Source organism: Taeniopygia guttata, chromosome 1 (genome assembly GCF_048771995.1).
Source record: "Taeniopygia guttata chromosome 1, bTaeGut7.mat, whole genome shotgun sequence".
In the NCBI taxonomy this organism is placed as follows: domain Eukaryota; kingdom Metazoa; phylum Chordata; class Aves; order Passeriformes; family Estrildidae; genus Taeniopygia; species Taeniopygia guttata.
The window spans coordinates 8106388-8125141 of NC_133024.1; the positions used below are offsets into that span (position 1 = coordinate 8106388).

Sequence of the window (18754 nt, forward strand, 5' to 3'; positions counted from 1 at the left end):
TTCCAAAGGACATGAAACTAATGTTGTTTCCTCGTATTGCAACTAGAACCTTATATGAGGCAAAGCCCCACGGGTGGCAACAAATATTGAAACTCCAGTCTTTTGTTCTCAAATGTTAATGACAAAAATCCAACAACATTTTCCGAAAAAGATTACAATTTAAAATGGTAATGGTACATTTGTCTCAAGAGAATTTGTATTCTGTCTGCAAACCAATCAAGATATGGTAAAAGGATTTAGAGAGACATCACAGCTGAATGCATAAAATCCTGGGAACAAAGAATGGTACCTGCATACAGGAGACAGCTGGCAATACCCATCAGTGGATTCTCTTTATTCTTGCAAATAAAAAACCATCTAAATTCTGACAGTTTCTGCTATATGTGACCAGTTTTATTCACACCACACTGTCAAGGAAGTCACTCTGTCCTCCATATTTTTGCTAGCCCATACCAGGGATGTGTATTAGATCCAGACCCTTCTTATTGGAATAAAATTCACCCAAATGTGGATCAGGTTGATAACTCTAATGTAAAATATTATCTTCTCCTTCCCCCACCCAGCCCCGAATTTCTCACAATGCTTTTAACACACTAATCCTTAAGAATCATTTAAGCAATATGAGCAGGAGAAGGCATCACACTGGAAGGGAATAATTTCATGCCTCAGATGTGTTGTGAAGCATGAGGATGAAGAATAAGTGACTTCAGTCACCTGAGAAGTGCAATGATTCCCAGAAATGCAATGCCTAAAGTATCTTTTTGCTATTATTTCATGGGAATTATTTTAGAAACGGTCAAAAAGAATTATTAGGTTTGAGTGATTAAAGTGTCAACCATACAGCTTGTAATTCACTTTTTAATAAATAAGTTCTCTCATCATGCTTTTAAAAATAAAGGGCATATTTTAAAATTTAAAAAGTACATCCTTGCTCAGGTGAACTTCCACCCTGGCCAAGGTCTGCTACATGAGCTGGGAAAACAGTGTTTGGGCCCCTCTACCTACATGAAGAGACTTTCATGATGATGTTTGTCCAAACCCAAAGAAAGCATCACCGTTGGGAAGTGTCCATTTTCCCTTCCTCTGAGTGATTCCTTTGCCACAGTCTTCCTTGGTTTAGGAATGCTAAAAAAGTAAACACATGTTCTGCACCACTGTATAGGCAAGGGATGTCAGTGCTCTCTGGGTCAAGCATCTGTTTCAGTGTGGAGCACATATCTCAGATTTTATTCTAAGTTTTGTTGGAGCTTTTGTCACAATTTTGTTTCTTTTACAGTGAAAAATCACTTCTATTCTTCAGGGTTGAAAAAAATGGTATTTTCTTTGTGTAGATTTCATTTTTAATAAAAAAAAGAGGTTTCAGAAAACCTGTAAAATTAAAAATTTAAAAATTCATCTTTCATTACATTGATAACAACCTACAGTTCTGTTTGTGGAGGCATCATCTCATGGGTTCTACAAGGAAAATTATCAAGCACTGAATGGAAACAACACTTTGGTTTTGGAAAAAAAGTATCATCTTTCTTTTGAAAAGAATTGAGCTGTAGCTAATTTTTAAAGTTATGTCATAAATTTAAAGTTATATCATTAATTTAAAGTTGAATCTTTAAAGAGCACACTCCTACTCTCATTCTTGGTATATGTTGTAATTTGACTATACTAGATACTGTGAAACATTTTCTTTCTTATTTATGTAATTTTATGTTTCTTTAATGGCATGATACTAGGGGATTTTTTATTTGTCTGATAACATAAGGGAAAAAAAAAGTTAAACATTTAAAGAGCCAGAGGAAAAGAAAAGGCATTCCAGATTTTAAACCAGAATATTGCTTACTCCTGTTAGTTTGTTATGGCTCTGAGGAACTCATCAGAGTATCCTGAAACACTTCTGATGTTGCTGTCACAATGAACTATTTAAATTAAGGGATTTTTTTCTCCCCTGGTCTAGTACCACATACAGGTAAAATGTGATAAGAAGTCAAGAGGATGAGGCACACTTGAGGAAGTATTCTCACAGCCTGCTCAAGGTACACAATACAGACATGACTCTGTGTAACTCAGTTTAGCAGCCAACATCCAGCACAGAGGCAATAATGTATAGAGCCACATTCTGTCAGAGGGTAGTAAAGAAGGTTAGTTAGCTCTAAACAGCAAAGTATTACATTCAAGCTAAGTTTACAGGGCATTTACTGATTGCTAAAATGCATGAAATGCTGTAATTTCCTCTTTCTAGCCTGAACTTCTGCCGGTGTTCCACTTCAGCAATTGTTCTGGGAATAAAGAGAAATGAGTGTGTTGGTCTCAGCACCTGAAAGCAGGAGAGATCCTGCAAGTGTTTGTCTTTCACATTAGAAAGGATCAGCTATGGAAGGACTTTGGGAGCTCAGAAGGACTTGACAGATTTGCATCCTCAAGAAGAGACCAATTTGCTGCCAGTTGTAAACAATATATACTGGGGTGGGTAGTGGGCTTAATTACCTAGAATAAAATTTCTCACTTTAAGTAGTCAAACCGGTAATCATGAAATCATTTTCTCTTAGTCATCATCTTCCTTGTGCCCCTCCCTGCTTTCCCTGTGATCTGGTTTACATGCCCTCATTTGCAAATATTTTTGGGACAATGTCAGGTTGCTTTAGGCCAAACAATGAGATTTCTTATCTATTTTTATAAAATGTAATCCCACTGGCAATGTTGGCTTGATTTCTCTAATGGTTACAATGAAAACAGTGTTTCATTTGGCTTTAAAACTGTGATCACAGATGAAACATTACAGGACTATGCCAGAATATGAGGGCCAGGCACCGAAACCAACTCTAAACAAAAACTGAAACTATGTAGTCTGTATTTTCGTTATGAAATATGAAAAAAAAAAAAAAAAAAAAGGGGTGTGTGTGGGGGGGAAATAACCCTAAAACCCCCATAAAAGTTGCTTATATAAAGAACTAAATTTATTATATAGCAATATACCACTGGTATATTGTAACATGCTGCTGCTGTGGTATCAACCAGAGCTGTGGGGTCCCAGATGGGGTAATGTTCATTAACACCCAGCAGCTGGATAATTTATCAGCCAACCAGCACGTGGAGTTTCTCTCCCATCTTCTGCAATTCACGGGGGACCCTCCCCTCACGCCCACTCCCACTCTGAGTTTAACCCCACAGCAAAACTTTTATGCTATTGTTGCCAGGATGTCTAATTCACACTAAATATCCTAATCAAGAAATACCTCAAGGGCCTTTTTGTGACAGTTTTGGTTATACATGTGTGTTAAATTTGCAGCTTTCGGCATTATCTTCAGTAAGAAGTCACCATCTCTAGTTCATGAAATGCCATTTTCTTTGTTCTGTATAATAGACAGGTTTCAAACATTATCAACAAACACAGGCTGGGAGATTAGCTCAGAAGGACACGTTCCACAGAGTCAAGATTCTCTTTCTACATGTTGACCTTCTAATCAAGTGACCTCAGCACAAAAAATTTGGTGGGGAAAGGGGAGGGAAGCTGAGAAGAAGTGTCCACCCTGCCATAGCACGCACAGAGGATATCCTGTAGACAAGAACCCTGTGTTGGATAGTGCTTGCAAAGCTTTGGGAGAGAAACCTGCTTTGCTCTTTTAAGGGTATGAAAAGCCTGCCTTATCCCATGGCCAAATTATGCAAATATCTGTTAGTGAAATCTCATGAACTATCCCTTCCATCAGTAGTTTTAATTGCAAGTTTTTCATACACAGGAGAGGGGTTTATATCCTGCCTTGAAATCACTAAAACTGCAATACCATGTTACACTGCATGTAAATGTTGGGAAGGAGCACATTTGAAAACTGAAGAAAATGGTGGATCTTCCTCCTTCTCCAGCCTGATTTTCTGAACTCAAATGTCCATGTGATGTGGTGCTGCTCTGCCAGCACCCACCCTGGGGCCTGGGTGCTAGGCACTGCTGTATTCATTCCAGTGGCAGATGCCCAGAGCCTTGAGTCTGGACCCTCGTTTTTCCTAAGAAGAAAAGGAAAATCAGGGAGGTACTTAAAGAAACAATATGTCAGTTCTTTGTAGCTTTGCTCCCTCACTGCAGGTACCAGCCTAAGACGGAGCGCTGTGCGCTAAAACAGACCTCTCGTAAATATTTCATATTCATGAGACAAGCAAAAAAGGCCTGTCACCACCCTGCGCATTTCTATTATTTAAAGGGTCACTAATCAAGCAGTGAACTTACCTTTCCGACAAATCTCCATACCAGACAATCAATATTCATCTGGTGCTAGCGATACCCTTTCCCCACCCGCCCAGCATGGGGGTGCGAGCTGGACTGTCCTCCTCCTCCTCCCTGGGGATTAACACAGCCTGGGCAACGAGCCCTGAGGACCTGGGAGGGTGTGCTGTGTCCAGCACCCCCGGGAAAGGGTTTGGAATTGTCGCCATCCGCTGCAGTGGGTACAGTAGTGGCGGGACTAGGAAGGGTTAAAGTTTTGTCTGTGACACTGAAATTGAGGCCAGCTGTAGGTCATATTCATGTCCCAGTCACAGGAAAATGAACCTGTGAGACAGAACCTAATTATCTGCTAAACCAAAAGCCAGTCTCAGTTCAATAACTTACGACAGAGCTGGCAGCCAGATATAGTGTTGTCATGGTAACACCAAAAAAAAAAATCCACTGCAGTAGAGAACAAGAAGGAAAAGAAGGAGACTGTAACCCTGAATATGCTGTAGCCATTTGATCTTGGACAAGTAGATATGTCTAAAGAGCCAGATTGCTACAACTGTCTATCCACTTTAATATCCTCTATAATTACTGAAATGAAAAATGCAATTACAGTGTGCTCTGAGCTAAAAACCAGGAATAACTGGCTAACTGGGAATTCATTTTAGAGGGAACAATATCGGTTTCTTTCCCCCCTCAACACACATGGGCTGAGAAGTATGTGGGGGCTGGAGAGCAGAGCCGCCTGCTTCCTGCTAGTCCAAAATCACTGCATGCCAATCAAACCCTTGCTTTTCCCTGCCACGTTCCCCTCCTCCCTCTTCCATCCACAATCCATTACAGACAAGGGAAAAGTTCAGTAGAGCAAAGCACTAAAGATCTCGCTTTGTGGACTGCCATGTCTGAACTACATGAAGTTAAGGGTGATATGAGTTTACAGCTCACACAAAACCATCCTGAGCATGGCCCCTTACACAAGGACACACATTAAGTCAGCTGTCCCTGATGGAACCATGCTCCTGGGAGCCAGGGGGTGAGGGATCCTGTCCTCCCAGCATGCTCCTACTGGAGCTGAGCACAGCATCCTCAAGCAGAACTGGTGCTGGGCATGGGGCTTTTTCCAGCTGAATCCCCTCAGGTAGCAAAACAAAGGACATAATCCTTGGATTGCTCACCAAGCTGGCCGGGCACATGGGCACAGACCATCAGCACCCTGCTCTGCCAGGCCCCTCGGCACACCTGAGAAAATTTACAACAAATCAGACACAAGTACACACCAAACAAAAAATCAAATTGTGCTTTGAAATATATATTCAAAAAGTCATATATCTATGCATATATATATGTTTGCACATATTGTTTACTGTTGTGAGGACCAAAAAACCTATCTCTGTTCGTTTTGGTCAGAGATGCAGATTTGATGTTGGAAAGATCAGCAGTGATTCTGTGAAAGAACACTATACCTGTTTATGTGTATTAAAGACAGAGACATAAATGAGACACCATGGTTAGAAGTACAATTAAAGCAAATAAGCTATTTATTTGACACTTCTGTATCAGTGTTTCCAGCTTGCTGGAAGAGCTATCTGTGCTTCTCAGAGCAGCTTGCTGAACAGTGAGACTTCACTCCCAGATGCTGGAAACTGCATGGTTTCAGGCTCTCACATAGGCATGCTATTCAGACTCTAAATGTTCTTGCCATTACTAATTGCATAAGAGACTTCTGAAAAAATGGCAGCATTTTAGATGGTTAAATCAGAGATTTCAGATAGCAAAATAATTTCCAAAATTTGATCAGGAACTGTTATTGTCCTTATATTTTTACTGTGCACAGGCTTTCTTTCTTCTGACTAGGCAACTGAAGACTAGATTTGGCAGTTCTTTTCCAGGAAAAAAAGCTCTTACTCTAGTAATAATGGTGTCTGAATAAAAATTACTAATTTAAATGTGGCACCTTCTGGAGAAACAGATCTACAAGTGATATATAAGTGATACACCTTATGTATCACTCACCAATTCACAATGCTGTGTATGTGTAACTAAAAAAAAAATGAAAGTTAGTTCAACAGCATGTTATTGGCATTCTAGCTTTTTAAATAAAATATGCAAAAAACACCCAAAAAACCAACCTAAACTCCACAAAAATCCACAGGCAACACATCATGTAGATTTTCATGTCTCTGTATAGTTTGAGACTGGCATCCTGATCTTGTAAATACTTACCATTAGTACCCACTCCAATGAGTAGTTCTGTTGAGGTAGTAGAGGTGTCTGGTATCTACAGAGAAGTGGAGCATGACCTTTCTACACCTGCACAGTTTTTGTCAGCAGTAGTGCAGATCAAATGATGCCCATAGCAATATTTTCAATCAGCCAGCCTGACACTTGGCATGTGTGAGGGCTCCTAAGGTCTGTGGGTCTAAACCTGATTATGGCGGTCATTAATTTGGCCTGATTTTCATCATGGAAAATATGAACGAACTCATGCTTTTCTTTCACTGATCTCTGTGTTTCTGAAATGCTAGCAACTTGCTCCTCTATCAGTCTGAGAATAGTGCTTAGTCTTTTTAAATTATAAAAAGGATTTTTAGGAAAATATCTTCTAGAAATTTGCTTTAATACACCAGTTTGCAGCCTTCAAGGAAGCTATGTAAGCTGATAACTCATTTTTGAGAGAAATTTATCAAAGAGGCCTCTGAATCTTTCCTGCAAGGAACACTCTCACAGGAAGTTCAGAGGCATGAAAATAATGCAAAAGAAGAGAGAAATTAATGAGAAAAGGTTAACAGCTTCAGCATAGGGAACAGAAATTCCACTTCTATTTAAAAAACTGAAATGAAAAAGACCCTGGTCATCACACACAGTAAAAGGAAAAAAGTCTGGATTTTGCCACTGAAATGTGTTTTGTTTTTCACCTGAGCCTGAAGTCATTCTGAGATAGCACTTCCAAAAAGAGTGGACTGCCCTTTCCCTCTCTCTTACAGGGATCTGCTGAGGAGAGACGGGCTTGTCCTGGGGATGGAGCAAAGGGGAGTCCCAGTGTGGGTCTAGAGAACCTCTGTGCAGCAGAGCTGCCTCTGCTCACTCTGAGTCTGACAGGGACACTAGCAGGGCTGGAGCTTTTTCAGGAAAGAGGTACCCACCCAACCTGGGATGTTGGCAGCACATTTATCACTAACAAATCCCTGGACTGTACACTTTAAGCTGCTTGTTGTCGTTATGAAAGGGGTTAGCTAGAGTACCGATATGTTTACACAGCTGAAATCCAAACGTGTGCCTCAGTTGGTGTCCTGACATTTGTTGAAAACAGGCCAAAAAGAGACCAATTAATGAAAAATGAGAGCACAATTTTGTAATGGCAGAAGCATTACAGACAGCTATTGGTTAAAAAGTCTACCTTTTAACATCAACGTTAAAAAATAAATAAAGAACAAATTAAAGAAAGAAAAATCATGACCTGACCATTATGGCAGTAACTGTGGTCAAATGCTGTCTTGTATGAAGCTGTATGAAACTGCAGCTTTCATAAATCTGTGCTGCACAAAGTATCCACTGACATATTTTATTAATCTGTGCTTTTATCCAACCTCCTTAAAATATAAACTCAGAAAATCAAACCTGGTAGTAAAAGTCACAACTGAGTATTTCAAGGCAGCATTTTAATTTTCTGAACAAAATACATAGTTTGTGAAGTTCTCAAGAGTACAATGGAACAGGACAGGTAACACAGGACTTGACAGATGTGTTAAATGTCTGTTGCCATTTGTGATGACTTGAAGCATCTGAGACATCAATGTCAGGCTGGTGGATATGTCACACAGTTCCAGTGGACTTGCCATCTTTGGGAGCACTAGTAGGATACCCTAAAGCAAGTGGCAACTGTAACTTTATATTTTCTAAATATTTATAATGACTTGTGGCTTCTCCTAAGGCCCAAGCACTAAATTTTAGTCAGGCCTGAAAGAAATACCAAATAACCTCATGAATCCATTTTGATTTGTCTCATCAGCTGGGTTGTAATATGCCTTAATATACTGGCATTGTACTGCAGAGTATACTTGATCTAATCCCCCTAAAACAAGCACTTACTATTAGATGCTAAATTTTGTTCTAGAAATGTGAACTCAATCACTATATTAAAAAGTGAGAATTGTGAATTACTTCAGGTAGAGTCTTTAGTAATACCATACAGTTTACAAATTGTGATGCTATAGTTACTTTAAAAAATCACATACAGTTGACATAAATCATCCAATAAAGCTGTTATATTAAAAGCTAAAATCACTGTTTAAACTAAGCAGTTAATATTTAAACTCATGTTCCATTAAAAAATACGCCAAGATAGTTTGCATCATGTTAAATGATACACAGTGAGGCCACTTGATTTGTTTCTATTTTTGTTGCAGTTTTTAGATCCTGAGCAAAGCAGCTAAATATTATATTTCTTTGGTTCAGTCTAAACACAACCTTTCAGTCTTGGAATATAGACAGTTTAGACTCTTTTTCCAGAGCTCACATTCTACTTTGATGCAGTAGTATTCAATATAAACTTCTCATCTTGTCCTTAAAACCCATGAGTTGGTAGACATGATGTTCTGACAAGGGAAATGCTTTCCAGGGCTCATTACACTATCCCCCATGTAATTTGGGAATATGTTAATCACAGAAGGATTCAGCTCATAGTATGGAGCTTTTAGAGAGTGGAAGTAGTGTTGAGTAAGTTTCTTGTAAGGATAGTAGCCAACATCTTCAAAATGTTTAAATTTGATGGTGACATCTTAGCAGCCAAAGCCAAAGGCTCCCCTTGACTTTAACAAGGCAAAATCATTCCTTTATGGAAACTACAAGGCTGGGAGATGTCTCTGTCTTCCAGGACATGCTTTAAACTGATAAAAACAGCCATCAGAACATCACAGTAACAAATGTCACAGTTCTGATTTAATCCTCCTTTAAATCTCTCCATTGTACAGAACAGTGTATGGCTGGAGAAGTTTGCCAATAAGCTACATGTATCAGAAAAAAACTTTGGCCCCAGGTAAAATCTGTCATATGATTAAACATTAGAAATTCTCCCTGACAAGAAAACACTTGGTGACAAATTAGGTGAGCATAATGATGCAGGTTACACAGAGGCACTGCACCTTGGAGAACCATGCAAACCTCTTACGCACGGCTCTGACATTTTCTTAGTCTTCCTTGGATGCAATTGAATCTGCAGAACATAGAGATATTTGTAATCAAGGATATTTGTAATCATTGTTATCACACCAAAAAGGTTCAGAAAATTAAAGCAGAAGTAATTAACACATGCACAAAAAAAAAGAAAAATTGTGCCAATGGTGCTTAAATAGGTTGGTACCAGCTATTAGTCACTGTATTGAATTCCACATGAGACAGGCAAAAAAAACCAAACCACAACAGAGAAGTATCACTTTACTTGTCCTGATCTTATCCTTTTCCTTGGGCATGTCCTAGTGGCTATTGTCAGAGGAAAAGGATTCTGGGCTAAATGCTAGCAATTTGCTAGATTGTTAGCATTTCTCTCCACACCAGATGTGTTTTATCAAGATGTGCTTTGATAAAGCCCACGGACAGTGTCTAGACACAGCACATAGCTAAGGCCTTTGGAAGTCATTTGATGCACTGGGTCTGTGTTATATATGCATGGTTTTAATGAGCTTCTTACAGGTTTTCCAGGAATACTGTGCAGCAGGCAAGAGACGCACAAAGAGAGAAAAATCCTTACTTTTGATTTCACACCTGTTGCTATAGATACCACAATGTGTTTCACTCTATCCTGTTTAAGGGGCTTAAACATGGAATGGCCATCAGATATTTTTAATCCTCTGTATGCTAAGGATGCTTTTCCTTTCTCAGTTTCACACAGGAATGCATCTGTTGGCAAATTTAGGCACAGCTTACTCACTGGCTTAGATTCTCACACATGCATTACCTTACACCACCTTCCTTTTTTTAACCAGTGTCCTCTAGATGATTTTGTTTTGCCATGTAAGAATACTGAAATTTTGCAGATCATGATAGGTCCTTGTTAAACTATTGGAAAGAACATTTCAGGCTCAGTTTTGGACCTTCAGTCACTGGAGGTCTGATGCCACCTCAAAGCCTTCACCTTGGTCAGTGGCTTTGCTCCAAAAGGGGTTTTGTGCTATGTATCAGAGCAGTCAGAGTGAAGGACGCTTGGGATCATATTTACTTACATTTGTTAGTGCAGCAGTTCCATGGGTACTACAGTCACTAAGCTCATTGCCCTCCCTTGTCTAAATTGTCTTTACAGTGCATTCTTACCACCCAGGCAAAAGAAAAAAAAAATAAAATCAAAGTAGAAAAAGCCACTTTATTCCATTTGCTTGGGGTTTATTTTTGTCTCTTCAAATAATAAAATTTTTGTCTCTTCAAATAATAAAAAATGCAGCTGAAATTTTTAGAATTTCTGGGCCATTTTTGCTATAGAAAGGCTGTTACAAGCAAGAAAATTTATTGCACAATGGGAAGTCCTGTTTTGCCAATACTGCCGATACTGTCACTTTGGAGCACCCCATGGGAATTCATGTGAAGAGAGCAGACCTGTGACATCGCATGCTCTGAGCTTGCCTTTTCATCCTTCCAGTGCAGGACAGCTACTCTATTTGGAGGTGGGAAAAAAGAGCTGTGCCCATCACCCTCAGCAGGCTGTCAGAAAAGGTGGTTACTTTTGCAGTGGTACCAGGTCCTGTGATGCACTGCACACACGTGTATTTCTGTAATTTTAAACTTTATGTGGGAAACCAGAGTCATTGTATAGAGCAACTAATCCTCCAAGAAAATAATGGAAATTCTGAATAAGACACACACACAAAAAAAGAACAAGACCATATTTGGAGTATCCCAAGATTTGTGAAATGAAATTGATTTCCATTCAAATCAGGTCTTTTACTCTTCTTGAAAATGTCAGGGTGTCAGCTTTGGCCATTACCAGACTGTGATTTATAGTTGAGGCAGAGCAATAATACTCAGGTGACTGTCTGGAACTGTACTGCTGTGTCTGGAAAGGCTACAGATGACAGCTTCCTCCTTTTTTAACCAACTTGCTTTGCTTATCTAAGATCAGTCTTCCCCCCATCCCTCCTCCCAAAACACATGATAGGAAAATGATAAAATGTATAGGCTTGCAGATTTACTGAGATCAGACAAATAAGCCTTGTGAAGGGACTAGGTTACAGAATTTTGGAGAAACATATTAAAAATAATCCTTTAGCTAGCTATATCCCAGCTGTTTGGATGGATACCTGTAAATGTGAGACTGATTGCCTGGCTTCAACACATGGCTATGTTTTAATCCATCTGTAGGATCTATTTCTGTAACACGAGCATACAAGAAACACAGAATATGCTGAAAGTAAGCAAGCTTTCAAATAATAAGAATAATACAGCTGCTGTCATTTCCTTCTGAAATTAAACACAATTTATTCAATAAATAGATTAATGGAGGTCAAAACCTACCTGGTTAATAATTACTCAAACACCGATAAGTTAATTCTGTTATTTCTCCCATTGACATAAGGTTTTGCTAAAATAATGGCAACAGAAGTACTTAACAGTTTAGGTGATAAACTCCTACTAATTTTAACTGGAATTGGGAGCTTTTAAATACCTAAAAAAAGACTTTTCCAAATCATTTTCTCTCTTTATTCCTTTAGCTATACTTGTGATCTCAGTATAGTGAAGCAAAGAAGAGAATAAACAAGATAAATGAGTAAGTCAAACAAAAGAAGAATACTAGCAAGCTAATATTCCTGACATCAGCTCTCTCATTCTGCTATTAGTATTTGCAGAAGATATTGACAAAATGGGAAAGACTCAAACAAGAACAAGCAAAATGATCTGATCTTCCCAAAAATCTTAGAGTAAGACAATGAAGATAATCCCATTAGTTTTTCACTGAAAATCCTAAGAGGGGGAAGGAAGCAAATGACCATTTATATTGTCAGGAAAATTAAAAAGATAGCTGGAAAATAATGCTAACCAAGTTCTAATTAGAAATAAAGCCTATGTTTTTAATATTGATGTAATAGACTACTGGGAGACTGTTCCAGGACGTTATTATGGATTCTCTGCCATCCCAAATCCTAAATATACATGCTAACCAAACAGAAATTGTTGGTGTTGACGTGGGAGTTGCTTGGTGAATGCTTTGGCATGTTTTATGGAGGAAGTCAGACTGGATGATTGAGTTTGCCTTGGCAGAGGACAGGATATTTCTGTGTGTGTGGGAGGAGGGAGGGGAGGAGAGCAAGGGGAGGGAAAAGGAGGGAAAGAAAGAAGGAGATGCCTGGATGTATTTCTAGCCTAGCCCATGTTAGGTGCAAGTAGTACCAAGTTTCCTGGTCTAGTGAATGGCACATGGTATCTGGAAGCAGACAGCATATAGGAAGGCATCCATGGCATTCATGGGTGGCATTCATCCACGGGTTTTACAACAAACAGAAGAACATTTAAGTCCTCTCAGAAGACTACTGCAGGTATTAAGTCCTGCTGTCATTTTGTAATCCAAGCTGAAGGATTTTTTAACCATGGTAAAATCACACAGAATTGAGACACATACATTAGACTGATTTATACAATAATGATGAGCCAGGGACTCTCTGTGGAGCTCCTCCTTTCCATTTTTTTCTTATTTGCTTTTGCAGAAGGTCATTTGGACCATTAAAAATATCAATCTGAAAAAAGTAAATGTGCATATCAAAACTAGTCTGAAGATTTTCAATGGAGACAAGTTGAATATTGGGATCTGAGATCCCACAGCTAGTTCAGATGCAACCCTCTCTTTTTAAACACTGCAATAAGTTACTGTCAATGACTGAAGGACAAACAGCAGAAACAAGATGGTAAAAGAAATGTATAAAATATTGCCTCACACTGCCACACTAAATCAAGACCTCCTGCTTTGTTAATATTTGCTTTATACTGAGGTCTCAGAGCTCTAATAATACTCAACGTCTCCTTGTGACAGTCACTGTGCTCCCATTAGTGAGTGGTGTTCCCCACGTGAAAAAGCCACAGCCTACCCTGACAGCATGGGAAAATGGCAGGGAAGGAAAGTAAAGGCTCAAGGGAACTTGTCTGCATTCATGATGGGTGCCAGGAAGTGACCCTAAATCTTTAGCCATCGATGCAGCAAAAAGGAGCACGTAGGCAGCAGTTTGGAAACATTTCAAAGGGCTTTAAAGTGTTAGTTATTGCATGTAGTAATTTTGATTTCCCACTAGCATTTAGGGAATGATTACCAAATTTCAGAAAGCCAAGCTGCAGTCCTTGGAATTTATTAACTCATAAAAGCCTACCAAAACTCAACACTCAGATACTGGCAACACCCACAAGAAATCTAACCCTCTGAGTCAGCCAGGAGAGGTTTCCAATGCTGCACTGGTAACCTGCTTCACTTCTAAACATCCAGTCATTGTTTAAAAATCAGGTGCCTCAATGGCTCTTAAAACATCAATATTTTGACCATACTCCTCTATTTCAGAAGGAGATATAAGTTTGAGAATTAAGATCCAAAATAATATGCCAACATAATAAACAACAGAAAAGCACGGTCTACTATGTTTATTTAAAATGTCACAATAAATCTAGCTCCCTGAATACCCCAGTGTGTGTATATAAATAACATCAGCAAGAACTATAAGCACTGTGTATCCTCAGACTTGTGACAAATCTTCCCAGCAGAGGGATGAACCCCTGTGCTTGCAGTGGAAAGCCATAAATCCCACCACAAAATGGCTGTACCGGCCATCTCATGTGCCGGGTTTGCTGAACGCTGATTCCTGTGCTGCTGGGACACCATGCCATAGGAATGGACAGGTGCAGTGCCTGGATTAGGCAGAAGCTACCTCTGCTGAACAGAGGAGCAGAAAATTATCCCATAGCCTGCTTTTCCCAAATCACAGTTGTTTATTCTGATGTTCCATAAATGAACCTTCATTCTGATTGTGCAGAGATCAGGACTATCATGCAATTCTTCAAAAGAAAAGGATAAAAAAGATCTTTATTTTGAAAACTGCAACCAACAGCCTAATATCTTATGTCTGACTGCTGGTTGTTTCTGAATGGGGCCAAGGGAGGAAATGCAGAGTCTGCAAAAATTTACAAGTAGAGGCAATTTATACGTCCTTCATGTTCAGGATGAAGAACCACTGTGGAGAGAAATGCAAACAGTGGGAGAAAGGCTGATTTAAACTCCTAGGAGAACAAAGCCTGCTTCTTGTAGAGCCTTACAGTAGGGCTATGGAAGGGGCTGAAACAAAGAGATGAAGAGAAGAAGCAGAGAGGTTATTTTTATTAATACTTATTCACTAGTAAGATTCTATTTCACAGAATAACTTTGGCAGAAGAAAATCAACTACCTTGTCCAATTCTCTGGTGTACCTACACCCATGTGGACAGAAACATTTTAGTACAAGAGTGAGAGTGAGGATCCCACAATCAGATTTTTCAAGACACAAAATTTTCCCCATACACTTCAAAGGGAGTTTGCAGAGCAGATATAAACTGGATAAACAGAATCTACTTCTTTATGCATTGGAGGCACTCACTCCATCTAATTTATTGTCATCGGATGGAAATGCTTCAAGCAAAGGGATGCACTATGAAGAAATGCATTCTACTAGGAAAAGCTTGAGTTTGAAATTAAATCCTGTGCTAAACTTTTCAAGAAGTATCTACCTTCACTGAAGTCTTTTCATACCCCTGCTTATTTCTACTTTAAACTTCTCATTTATTGTACTTTAAGCCCCATCAGTGAATGTAAATGGGGCTTCACTATACGTTTAGTGCATTCAAGCATTCTTTGTTACAGTTCCCACCCTGCCGCATTATGTGAGCTCTGCCACGGAAGTCCAGCAGTCGGTTTGTTTTCTGCTATTAATAAAAGAACCTACTTTTCCGCACTTCTTTGAAGAAGTTGAAAGGGCTGCATGTTAGAGGGGGAGGTGGTGGGGAACAGACTGTGGTGTAATCCCCAAAAGCAAATGCTGTCTAGATTAGAAACCTCCCTGAAGAAAATTTACAAATGCTAAGACTGTGCTTTTTGTGTGATGAACACTAGAGTAATAACTTAGCCACATACTGGATTCTGCCTAATGCTAAGGGAGACTACTAGGTGAAAGGAATTAAATGAAAAATAAAATCTTCCAGTTGGCTCTGTGCCTATGCCATCCAACCCTTTTGATATCAAGTGACTTACTAATGCAGCTATTTTCATGTGTATTTCATCACTGAGGTATCTTAATATAATATTTAGGAATCTCTTAAAATAATAATAACAAAAACACAAATGGGATTTACACATTGCCAGTGTTTTTACATAGTCCAGGAAAAGCTTAATTAAAGGGGTGGGACGTGTCTCTGCTGAATAGCTGTTTTTCCTTCATACCTTCCCATGCATGACACGTACACATCCAAGAAAAGAAGTTGGGGGTGGTGGTGGTGGAAGAAAACCACCCAAAACCAAAACCAAAATTACCAGCCCTAAACTACTCAGCACAACCTTGTTGATTTGCTTGGCCATTTAAATAAATGAACATGCTTCTTTGTAGAGAATCACGACCCCAGTGCAACAGCTAACAAGTAAAAGAAAAGTACAGAATATTGTCAGCTTTGTTCCCTATAGAATACTCATATTGCTCAAACTATCATTACCAAATCTAGTTTATCCCACAATTACACCTAATCCTTAACTCCTAAATAAGTAGGAACCGGCATAAAGATTGAAATTCTGAAAGCCTACCAAATAAACTTTAGTCTACAGTCAACTGGAAGTTTCTGCGATTAATTTTAAATCCTACTTAATAGGTTAAAGATGTTTTTAAGGATGACATAATTTTATCAGTGTTGATTTTATTAATCTGATGTTCAATTGCTCTCTAAGGCTTCCATCCACTTGTTGCTACCCAGGCACTGCAAGTGAAGCTCATCAATCAATTGAGCTGGATTCTGGTCAGAATATAACTCCTCATAAGAATCATCCTAGTGTTGCCAAGCAGTGCAGCAACACAGCATCCAACAAACTTGGAAGATGCCTATTGTAATTGTCAAACAATGAAAAAATTTAACAAGGTGACGAATGCCTCAGATACATTGTTTGGACAAAACCACTTTAAATTAATGTAGTATAACAAATCAACTTTTAATTGAGTGATACAGTTTCAGCTGGCATTTTTATAGTATTACAGATATATTTTTTCTATTGTGTGATTATCTAGCTAGTTATAGACTTTAGACTGAGATGGCAGTCATTCTTTCTTTTTTTTTTATGGTGTTTTTTTTTTTTTTGTAGGCTACAGTTGGTCCCTTAGAGGAGATGACTTCTTTTCAGTGTGAAATTATATACCTAGTCAGGAATTGAGCATAATCATCACACGGGTGAATCAAAATGACGGCTACATTTACTGCCTACAGAAATTTCTGCTGCACTGCATATTAACACACTGAAAATGTTGTGTTAGCTTATCGTGGATGTGCTGATTTTCGTTACCCACGGAAATGCAGAACATCTTCTGTTAAACCTCATTGACATTTTTCATCAAGTGAATAGAGCAATGCCCTGAAATGTGATAAGTGTAGATTCTTGTTATACAACTTCAAGTAAAATATTCTTCCCTCTAATTCCAACAGTAATTAACTTGGATTGGAATTCCCTTGACTCGTGTAGCAGTCTTCAACACTGTATTAATGGATCTTAGAGTTTATATGGTTGGAAAAGAAATCTTGTCCCATATATGTAATACTATACAAAGGTGCTAAAGGCTTTCAGGTTAATGAAAAGAATTGATCAAATCACGCCAGCTTGAGCTATGAGGGTTTTTTTTTTGCATTGTTTGGCTGAAAGATTAAACGGTATATTTCTGAAACTTAAAATGCCTCAAAAATGAAGCTCCAGAAAATTGTTGCATCTCCCATGAAGACTAAAAATTAAAGTAGACAATTATCATAATAATAACTCAATTGTACATGGCAGACAAAAGAGAAGCTAATACTTCCCTCTATTTTTTGACTGATGTTTTGTTGGGCTATAGCTAAACAGCACTTTAAATTGACAGTAAATTAGCGAACAATATGAGGGAGGAAAAAAGAAAAAAAAATCATGTAGGGGTTAAGATGTTTATGTGAAACAGTGATTTTCCTTTTTAAAATTAAAACGTACAAATAAGCTGGTGTCAGCGCCTAGGTGATCCTTCATTTCCACCGCATTGAGCAGGCTCCCATCAGCAGCAGACAGCCGCTAATGTATGCGTCTGGCTCAGTCTGCTCTACCAACTAGGAACCCATCGAATTGTTAATATCAGTCCTTTTTTGTATGCACCACACATCTTTTTCACTCTCTCTCTCTCTCTTCCTCCCCCTTTGCAAGAGCTTGTGTTTTTGTTTTTTGTTTTTGTTGTAGCACAAGCTGATTACTCTGAAATCACTTATTAAAGAGCATTTAAATGCTTTTTGCACTGAAACAACATCAAGTTGTATAGAAATATATGATTCCTATATATAGAAATGTATCAAAATTCTGCACATATATCTAAGCATAGCATACTGAAGATTATGCTTTCTATTTATTTGTGCTAATAGAGACAGCTTTCATATACTGTCATTGGGTAAATGGGACTGCTTCCTGCATGGTCTCTGTAGGTGTTGTCACATAGTTCCAGGACATAGAAACACGTTGTTGATCTTGGTGGAAATTCTGCCTGAGTGAAATTCTGCCCTCCCCTCCATCCACCTCTGCCCTACCTGTGTACCTGAGGCTGGGCTGGCTGTTCTGAGACTGGGGAAGAAGAGGGAGCAGGAAAAGAGGCAGGCAGTGCACCAACTTTCCCATCACTATGGCAAGGGGCAGCAGTGAGTATGATGGGCAGAGCAGAGCCACTGGAGTCATCCCAGTTCAATCAGGAATGCAGAGGCAGGACTGCGTATTCACGACTTTTGCTGGAGCACCAAATACGCCAGGCAGGGGTGTCTAACGATTCATTTTCTTCTCACTCTCAATGCAGGGCAGAGAATAGTTGAAATCTTCAGACTGACAGAGACAAAACGTTTCACACCACAGTTTCACCTTCATTGTACATACAGTGTTAAATGCAAAATTAATTCAGAGTGCTGAATGTGAACTATCCTCATTCAAGAAAATTTTGCTGATCGAGAAATAAATGCAATGACAATCTTTAATATGCATAGATGGGTGCATCGTACAGCTGATTAAATCTATAAGAACTTTTATTTCGATAAATACTATAAATACTATGTGTAATTTAAACTGTATTTTGACATGTATATAGCAACACACAATATAGCTTTATCTCATTATACAGCTTGAATGAACAGAATATGTGTTCACCTGATAAGTATCTTAAATAACCTGTTTTCAGTATTGAAAATTGCTACAGAATATATGTAAATTCCTAACAAAGTGCTTCATGAGGGTAGCACCTACCTGGGAGCATTTGTCTTTCCTATACACATTCAGATCTACTCTTCCAATATTGCCTAAACAGAAGTCAACGTTGA

The 18754-nt window shown here is 38.8% G+C and overlaps 1 protein-coding gene across 4 annotated transcripts in view; it reads right to left on the reverse strand.

Annotated features, from left to right (window-relative positions):
* Nucleotides 1–18754, reverse strand: part of LOC115492903 (uncharacterized) — a 531227-nt gene that overhangs the window by 189301 nt on the left and 323172 nt on the right. The window contains exon 8 of one of the 4 annotated variants that reach the window (XM_072923295.1): nt 4214–18266. The exons of the other annotated variants lie outside the window; for them this stretch is intronic. The gene's annotated coding sequence lies outside the window, so the exon portion shown is untranslated. The remainder of the gene's footprint in view (nt 1–4213; nt 18267–18754) is intronic. 4 annotated transcript variants of the gene reach the window in all.